The 8,763-nt window shown below is 50.2% G+C and overlaps 1 non-coding gene across 1 annotated transcript; it reads left to right on the top strand.

The window, feature by feature from the left end:
* The first annotated feature begins 1,753 nt into the window (after positions 1 to 1,753).
* Positions 1,754 to 1,909, top strand: LOC125597035. Its single transcript, XR_007331414.1, has one exon. It is a non-coding gene; the product is annotated as a 5.8S ribosomal RNA (ribosomal RNA).
* The last annotated feature ends 6,854 nt before the right edge of the window (positions 1,910 to 8,763 follow it).

Raw genomic sequence — 8,763 nt, forward strand, 5'->3', positions numbered from 1 at the left:
CGGACACCCATGGACGTCCTGTGTGTGCTGACGGACACACACAGACAGCCACGGACGTCCTGTGTGTGCTGACAGACAGCCACAGACAGCCACGGACGTCCTGTGTGTGCTGGCAGACACCCACGAACGTTCTGTGTGTACTAAACAAACAGCCCACGTGGGCCAAAATCACCCGAACAGTCCACGGGTAGGGCCATCGTGCTGAGTCCAAGGACCAACGTGCTGATATGTGTACTATTGGACAGCCACGAACGTCCTGTGTGTACTGACGGACACAGACACGGATAGACACGAACAGCCTTGGACGTCCTGTGTGTGCTGGTGGACAACCCACGGACGTCCTGTGTGTACTGAACAGACAGCCCATGTGGGCCAAAATCACCCGAACAGTCCACGGGAAGGGTCACCGTGCTGAGTCCAAGGACCAACGTGCTGATATTTGTACTGATGGACAGCCACAAACGTCCTGTCTGTGCTGATGGAGACACACAGACACACACGGACAGCCACGGACGTCCTGTGTGTGCTGACGGACACACATGAACGTACTGTGTGTGTTGACGGACACCCATGGACGTCCTGTCTGTACTGAACAGACAGCCCACGTGGGCCAAAATCACCCGAACAGTCCACGGGAAGGGCTGAGTCCAAGGACCAGCGTGCTGATATGTGTGCTGATGGACAGCCACAGACGTCCTATGTGTGTTGACGGACACACACAGACCAGGGATCAGCGGATGTTGCTTTTAGGACTCCGCTGGCACCTTATGAGAAATCAAAGTTTTTGGGTTCCGGGGGGAGTATGGTCGCAAGGCTGAAACTTAAAGGAATTGACGGAACGGCACCACCAGGAGTGGAGCCTGCGGCTTAATTTGACTCAACACGGGGAAACTTACCAGGTCCAGACATAGTATGGATTGACAGACTGAGAGCTCTTTCTTGATTCTATGGGTGGTGGCGCATGGCCGTTCTTAGTTGGTGGAGAGATTTGTCTGGTTAATTCCGTTAACGAATGAGACCTCAGCCTGCTAACTAGCTACGTGGAGGCATCCCTTCACGGTCGGTTTCTTCGAGGGACTATGGCCATTTTGGCCAAGGAAGTTTAAGGCAATAACAGGTCTTTGATGCCCTTAGATGTTCTGGGCCGCACGTGCGCTACACTGATGTATTCAACGAGTTCACACCTTGGCCGACAGGCCCGGGTAATCTTTGAAATTTCATCGTGATGGGGATAGATCATTACAATTGTTGGTCTTCAATGAGGAATTCTTAGTAAGCATGAGTAATCAGCTCGCGTTGACTACGTCCCTTCCCTTTGTACACACCGCCCGTCGCTCCTACCGATTGAATGATCTGGTGAAGTGTTCGGATCGCGGCGACGTGGGTGGTTCGCCGTCTGCGACATCGCGAGAAGTCCACTAAACCTTATCATTTAGAGGAAGGAGAAGTCGTAACAAGGTTTTCGTAGGTGAACCTGCGGAAGGATCATTGTCGTACCCTGGAAACAGAACGACCTGAGAACGATGAAACATCACTCTCGGTAGGCCGGTTTCTTACTGTGCCTGCAGATTCCGTGGTTATACGTTCATCCATGCCCAAGACTTCAGTTTTGGTTGGATCGTACGCAAAGCTTCCGGATATCATCTAACCACAGCACGAAAAGTGTCAAGGAAAATGCAACTAAACGGCCTGCTTTCGCCAACCCGGAGACGGTGTTTGTTTGGAAGCAGTGCTGCAATGTAAAGTCTAAAACGACTCTCGGCAATGGATATCTTGGCTCTCGCATCGATGAAGAACGTAGCAAAATGTGATACTTGGTGTGAATTGCAGAATCCCGTGAACCATCGAGTCTTTGAATGCAAGTTGCGCCCCAAGCCTTCTGGCCGAGGGCACGTCTGCCTGGGTGTCACAAATGGTCGTCCCCCCATCCTCTCGAGGATATGGGACGAAAGCTGATCTCCCGTGTGTTAACGCACACGGTTGGCCAAAATCCGAGCTAAGGACGCCAGGAGCGTCTTGACATGCGGTGGTGAATTCAATTCTCGTCATATTGTCAGACGTTCTGGTCCAAAAGCTCTTGATAACCCAAAATCCTCAACGTGACTCCAGGTCAGGCGGGATCACCCGCTGAGTTTAAGCATATCAATTAGCGGAGGAAAAGAAACAAAAAAAGATTCCCTTAGTAACGGCGAGCGAACCAGGAAGAGCCCAGCTTGAAAATCGGACGTCTTTGGCATTCAAATTGTAGTCTGGAGAAGCGTCATCAGCGAGGGACCGGGCCCAAGTTCCCTGGAAAGGGGCGCCAGAGAGGGTGAGAGCCCCGTCGTGCCCTGTAACGCCCGAATCCGGCCTCTCGACAAGACTGGACCCGTTTGCTACTTAATCAATTTCTTTGCTTGTTTGATTCATTTTTAAGTCTTTTATTTACAAAGTCATGTTCGTATCTGAGGTTCTAAATCAATTGAACAGATAGCACAGCGGAATAACAATGTGTAAACTTTGTATTACTTAGAAACATGAGATCCAATACACAACTTCTTAACAGTTTCATAGACAATCACTAGTTCGTCCCTAGCATCATCTAACCAGACGTTACACAGCCTCTCACTGACCGAGCCTTCACGGCTCCTTGGCTTGACCAGAACCATCCTTAGTTCCTGAAACCACAACCAGGTAAGCATTAATCATAACCGAGAATAGGACTGGTCGATCCTACAATGCTGGGCTTGGTTCCTAGAACATTGATAAACCTCAGACAATATATTTATAAAAAGATATGAACCCGAAGACCAATCCGTCCATCCAGATAGAATCTAGGTGCGACCGGCCTAGAAGAAGTCCGACTCAATAGCCCAACGGACTTCCTTACCTGATCCGGCCTTGGGCCTGGATCCAACGGCCGAGTAAGCCTCACGCCCAATCCAGTCAGGCCAATGGACGCTCGGACCTTGCGACTCTTACGCTGGCCTGGACGGACTGTGTACTTGTCTCAACAGACAAGACATGGTCTGATCCCTAAGGAACGGACACGGCCTGCCTCAACAGGCACCGCTTGGTACACGCACCCCCTCGGCCTTTGGTACCTCTTGGTCCTCGTACCACTTGGTGCTCGTACCACTTGGCGTTCGTAACCCTTGGTTACTTACACCCTTTGGCAACTCACAACCGTTGGTAACTCGTGACCTTTGGCCACTCGTGCCTCTTGGGACATGCCCAACCGTTTAGTCCAACCGCCCAGTCTATGGTGCGATTTGAACCGACCGTCTAACCGACCAGCGTCTAGGTTAGCGGTTTGGTTATGTCCGGCCAGTCTAGGAACGTGTCCCTTGGACTGAACCATCACAACCCTTCGTGCATAATCAGAAAGAAGAGAATGGACCGGATATAAACAAGAAGAGGCGAAGCGGCCGGGTCTAATGAACCATCCAGAGCCGCGGTGTGGTCACAAGGACCGTCTGTTTGGACTGGTGCGGCCAAAGCCCACCACGTACCTTCTGAACCAGGTCAGGGTTCTCCACGCTCTTCTCCTTCTCTCGGTCTCCCATACTTGATCGGAGGTTGCTTCACAAACGATCAGATCGCCGGAAACCTAACCACCACACAATCGGCCTTGCTTTGGCCGGAAACTCTCTCTCTCTTTCTTTCTCTCTCTCTATGATTTCTCTGAGTATTCTACTCTGGATTGGATAAATGAAATCGACAGAGAGGACCCCATATTTATAGAAAACGAGGGGGTAAGTCTTTCCTCACAAACAGGCATGACAGGCCAGCGGATGGGCACAATCGGCCAAGGGTTACACCCTCTCGGCCGCATGCGTCCCTTCGCCAATACCGCATGGGTTTGGGTCGGACAGAGGCCCAAAGCCTTACCCAACTCTTCTGGACTTAGCCCATGGCCTTGTCCTAAGCCCCAATGGTCCATGACCTCATGGCCTGACCCCCATGGCCTACCACCGGCCCGGACCCGGACCATCAGACCGAAACCCGAACAGTCCGTCCAGCTGAGATGAGCTGACCCCCAGCTGCCTCAGCTGAGTGAGCTAGTAGTCCAGCTAGTGGAGCTGACCTTGTAGTGTCCGAGCTGGATGTAGCTTAACCTAACTCCGTTGAGCTGGTTGAGCTACCCGTTCCATTCGTCCAGCTACCGTCCTGCTCGGTCTAGCTGACTCTCGACTTGTGTAAGGTTAAGTCTAAGTTTCTTACGTCCTTAACCTTCTTATCCGGCCATGGAACGCTTACCTTGAGGTCTTAAGACAGACTAGTACGTTTCCTCGAACCATGGCCTTCCCAATGATCCTATTCAGGATCCGGGATGTTACAAGTCTCCCCTACTAGCAATGGATTCGTCCTCGAATCCGAGTCATGTGTTTCATCCAACACAAACTGGTCGAACCAATTTGGAAACTTGGCCTTCATCCTGGCCATCGTCTCCCAAGTGGTCTCTTCTCGACCATTACAATCCCAAATGACCTTGACCATCTGGATTGTTTTCTTTCTCATTGCTTTTTCCATCCTATCTACGATCCGAACCGGCCTTGTTTCCAAAGTTAGGTTCGTACCTAGATCAGATGGTATTTCTGGTATTAAGATGTCCTGATCCGTCAAGCACTTCCGGAGTTGGGAGATATGGAATACATTATGAAAGGCTTCCATCTCAGATGGTAAGTCCAACTTGTATGCCACACTACCCACTCGTTCTATGACTCTGAACGGCCCTAGGTATCTTGGATCCAATTTCCTTTTACCAGAAATTTGCACTCTACCTTTAAAGGTAATCATTTTGAGATAGACCATATCACCCACTGCAAACTCCAGTTCTTTCCTTCGTTTGTCAGCATAGTGCTTTTGTCTGTCCTGTGCGGCCCTCATCTTGTCACGCACGGACTTGATCTTCTCTGTGGTTTCCTCCACGATCTCGGGGCCTATCATGCTGCGTTCCCCCACTTGGGTCCAGCATAACGGTGTCCTGCATGGTCTTCCATACAAAGCTTCGTATGACGACATGCCTATACTTGAGTGGAAGCTGTTATTGTAGGCGAACTCCACTAACGGCAAATGCCGTTCCCAGGAATCACCCCAATCGAGAACACATGCTCGAAGCGTGTCCTCCAGCGTCCGTATAGTTCTTTCCGACTGCCCATCCGTTTGGGGATGATAAGCCGTACTCATGTTCACTCTTGTTCCAAAAGCTTTTTGAAAAGCTTGCCAGAAGTGAGATGTGGACCTCGAATCTCTATCCGAAACTATACTTGATGGTACTCCGTGTAGCCTCACAATCTCGTCAATGTACTTACTCACAATCCGGTCGACTCCATCAGTCTTTTTGATGGCCAGGAAGTGGGCAGACTTGGTTAGTCGATTATGTCACGAAGTCCATCGTGATGTGATCCCACTTCCATTCCGGAATAGGTAGGCTCTAAAGCAGTCCACTCGGAACTTGTTGTTCGGCCTTGACGACTTGACAAGTAGGACATTTGGCCACCCATTCGGCCACATCGACCTTCATCCGTATCCAATGATAGTACTGTCTGAGATTATGATACATCTTGGTCACTCCAGGATGGATCGAGAATCTAGATTTGTGAGCTTCTCTAAGGATCTCGTCCTTTAAACTCCTATCATTGGGTACGCTGATCCGACCATGAACTAAGATCATACCGTCCTTGGCGATTTGATACTCAGTAAAGGTCGTTCCAAGCAACCGTCTTCATGTTCTCGTCCTGATCTTGGGCCGCTCGGATCCGGGTAAGCAGGTCGGCTCTATTCACCGCCTCTAAACCCCGTGGTCCGTCCGTCCCGTTCAAAGCATTTAAACGGATGAAACATCCCGCCTCATCCGGCTCATCCGTTCTGCTACCGGCCGCAACATCTTCTCGTTTCCGGCTCAAGGCGTCAGCCACAAGGTTGGCCTTGCCCGCATAATAAGTGATGTCTAGGTCATAGTTGGCCACGAACTCCATCCACCTTCTCTGCCTTAAGTTCAACTCAGGCTGGGTGAATATATACTTCAGACTTTTGTGGTCCGTAAGTATCTGGACTTTGGCCTCTTATAAATATGATCGCCAAATCTTTAAGGCGAACACTACCGCAGCCATTTCAAGTTCATGGGTAGGGTAGTTTCCCTCATGTTTCTTCAGCTGCCTTGACGCGTAAGCAATGACCTTCCCATGTTGGGTCAACACGCAACCGAGTCCAGTGATGGACGCATCCGTGTAGACCACATAAGGTTGGTCTGCCTCCGGGAGAACCAGGAAGGGTGCGCTAGTTAACATATCCTTAAGTGCGGAGAAACATCTCGTACACTCATCAGACCATGTGAACTTAACGTCCTTCCCAGTCAACCGTGTCATCGGCTGAGCCAAGCTTGCGAATCCCTTCACAAACTTTCTATAGTAACCTGCCAGCCCTAGGAAGCTTCTAACTTCCGTGGCACTGCGTGGTCGGGGCCAATCCTTGATTGCCCTGATCTTCTATGGATCCACTGAGATGCCCTGGTCAGAGACAATATGACCGAGGAACCCAATACTCTTTTGCCAAAAACTGCACTTGCTGAGTTTAGCAAAGAGTTTGTGCTCTCGTAATCGTTCCAGCACGGCTCTAAAATGTTTCCGATGAGATTCCTCGTCCTTGGAGTATATCAGGATATCATCAATGAAGATGATCACTGATTCATCCAAGAAGTCCCGGAACACACTGTTCATCATTTTCATGAATGCAGCAGGTGCATTGGTCAGACCGAACGTCATCACTACGAATTCGTAATGGCCGTACCTGGTCGTAAATGCTGTTTTCCTAATGTCATTTGGCTCTATAGGTATCTGATGATATCCTGAGGCCAAATTGATTTTTGAAAACCACTTAGCTCCTTTCAGCTGATCCAACAGCTCGTCTATCCTGGACAACCGATACTTGTTCTTCACAGTTACCCTGTTCAACCCTCGATAGTCGATGCACAGACGTATGCTACCATCCTTCTTTTTTACAAAGAGGACTGGTGCACCCCAAGGGGAGCTACTTGGCCGTATGAACCCCTTGTCAAGCAATTCTTCCAATTGCTTCTTCAGCTCGGCCATCTCGGCCGGAGCCATTCGATACGGACTCTTGGACAGCGGAGCTGTCCCTGGTTCCAGTTCAATCAGGAAAGGATCGGACCTATCAGGGGGGACACCCTGTAGCGACTGAAACACATCCTGGAACTCGGACACCAACGAATCCCCGCGTGGGTCTAACAGAAAACCAGAACTGTCAGGCTCTGTAGTTGTAATTGTCGCCAAGAATGACTGACAACCCTGTTCCAGCATCCGAATCGCTCGAACTGCTGAAACCACTACTTTCTCTTGAGCCTGACACAGACCTTGGTACTCTACCGGGTGAAGTCCATTCTCCAATTGCACACGACCCTTATGGCAATCGAGAGTGGCTTGGTACTTTCCCAACCAATCCATACCTAAGATCACTTCTTGATTCTTTAGGTGGTCACAGACCAGATTCACAGGGAAGACCTTTCCCTGGATATGTACTGGGATATTCGTCATGAGACCTAGTGAGTTCATGGCTTGCTCACCGGCCGCCCTCACTATCCCAAAATTATCACCAGCATCCAGACAAAACAGACCCTTTCCGACCAGTCCCGGACTCACAAAACTATGTGTAGCCCCTGTGTCGAAAAGTACTTGGGTTTTTACCCCACCGACCATGAGGGTTCCTATCAGAGACCCCCATCAGAATCCCCTAGACCACATTCTAGGTTCCAGACCAAGCATTACTACTTGAATGTAAAAAGATAAATTTAGAAATTACCAGAGATCGAATCAAAGGATCCGGAAGCTCCTTCTTCTCGTGACAGTTCATACACCCTCGGTGTTGTGGTTTGTTTGCCTTGAGACACCTTTCCTGAATCTCCATGGCCCTTCCCCTGACTTCCTTGCAGCTTGGGACACTCCGATTGGAAATGTCCTTGCTGGCCACAATGGAAACAGGTCATCTGGCCGCTTCTCCCAGACTGGTTCGGCCGAGGACAGTTCTGAACCCCATGGTCCATGCTGCCACAACGAACACAAGCTCCCTTGGCCTTCCAGCACTCCCCGGGATGGTTCCGTCCACATTTGGAACACACAGGTCGGCCACCAGAGGTCTTACCTCCGTCCACCTGGTCCCATTTTCTCTTTTTATCATTAGTCTTGCCCAATGGGCCAGACTGTGGCTTAGCCTTAAGATTCCTCAGCCAAGTTAGACTCCAACAAAGCCACCCGTTCCACCAGTTCTCCGACGGTGTTGAAAGTGCGGATCGAGCAGTGGGTCTTCAGTTCCAGCCTTAGGCCTCGGATGAACCTACGGACCTAGACTGCTTCATCCTTCAGCTCTCTTCCACCAAACCGTCTGAGTCGGTTGAACTCTTCTTCGTACTCCCGTACGGTCCTGCGGCCTTAGACCAAATCTAGAAACTTAGCTTCCAGACGATCCCAAGCCTCAGCAGGAAAGTATTTGCGGTTGAATTCAATTAAAAAGTCCGCAAAACTTGTGAGACTTCCATTGGTGCGCTTATCCACTGCAAGCCACCAATTATGCGCGTCCCCTTCCAGGAAGTGAACCGCAATGTCTCGTCTGCAATCCTCTGGACAGCGAGTTGATTGGAAGTTTCGGACTAGCCTACTCCTCCACTCATCTGCCACAACCGGGTCGGTGCTGCTTGAGAATTGCTTCGTACACAATCTTGATAGATGTTGAAGCAAACTCAGATAGTCAACCTTCTTTACAGACCCT

Source organism: Brassica napus, unplaced genomic scaffold (assembly GCF_020379485.1).
Source record: "Brassica napus cultivar Da-Ae unplaced genomic scaffold, Da-Ae ScsIHWf_1364;HRSCAF=1938, whole genome shotgun sequence".
Classification (NCBI taxonomy): Eukaryota; Viridiplantae; Streptophyta; class Magnoliopsida; order Brassicales; family Brassicaceae; genus Brassica; species Brassica napus.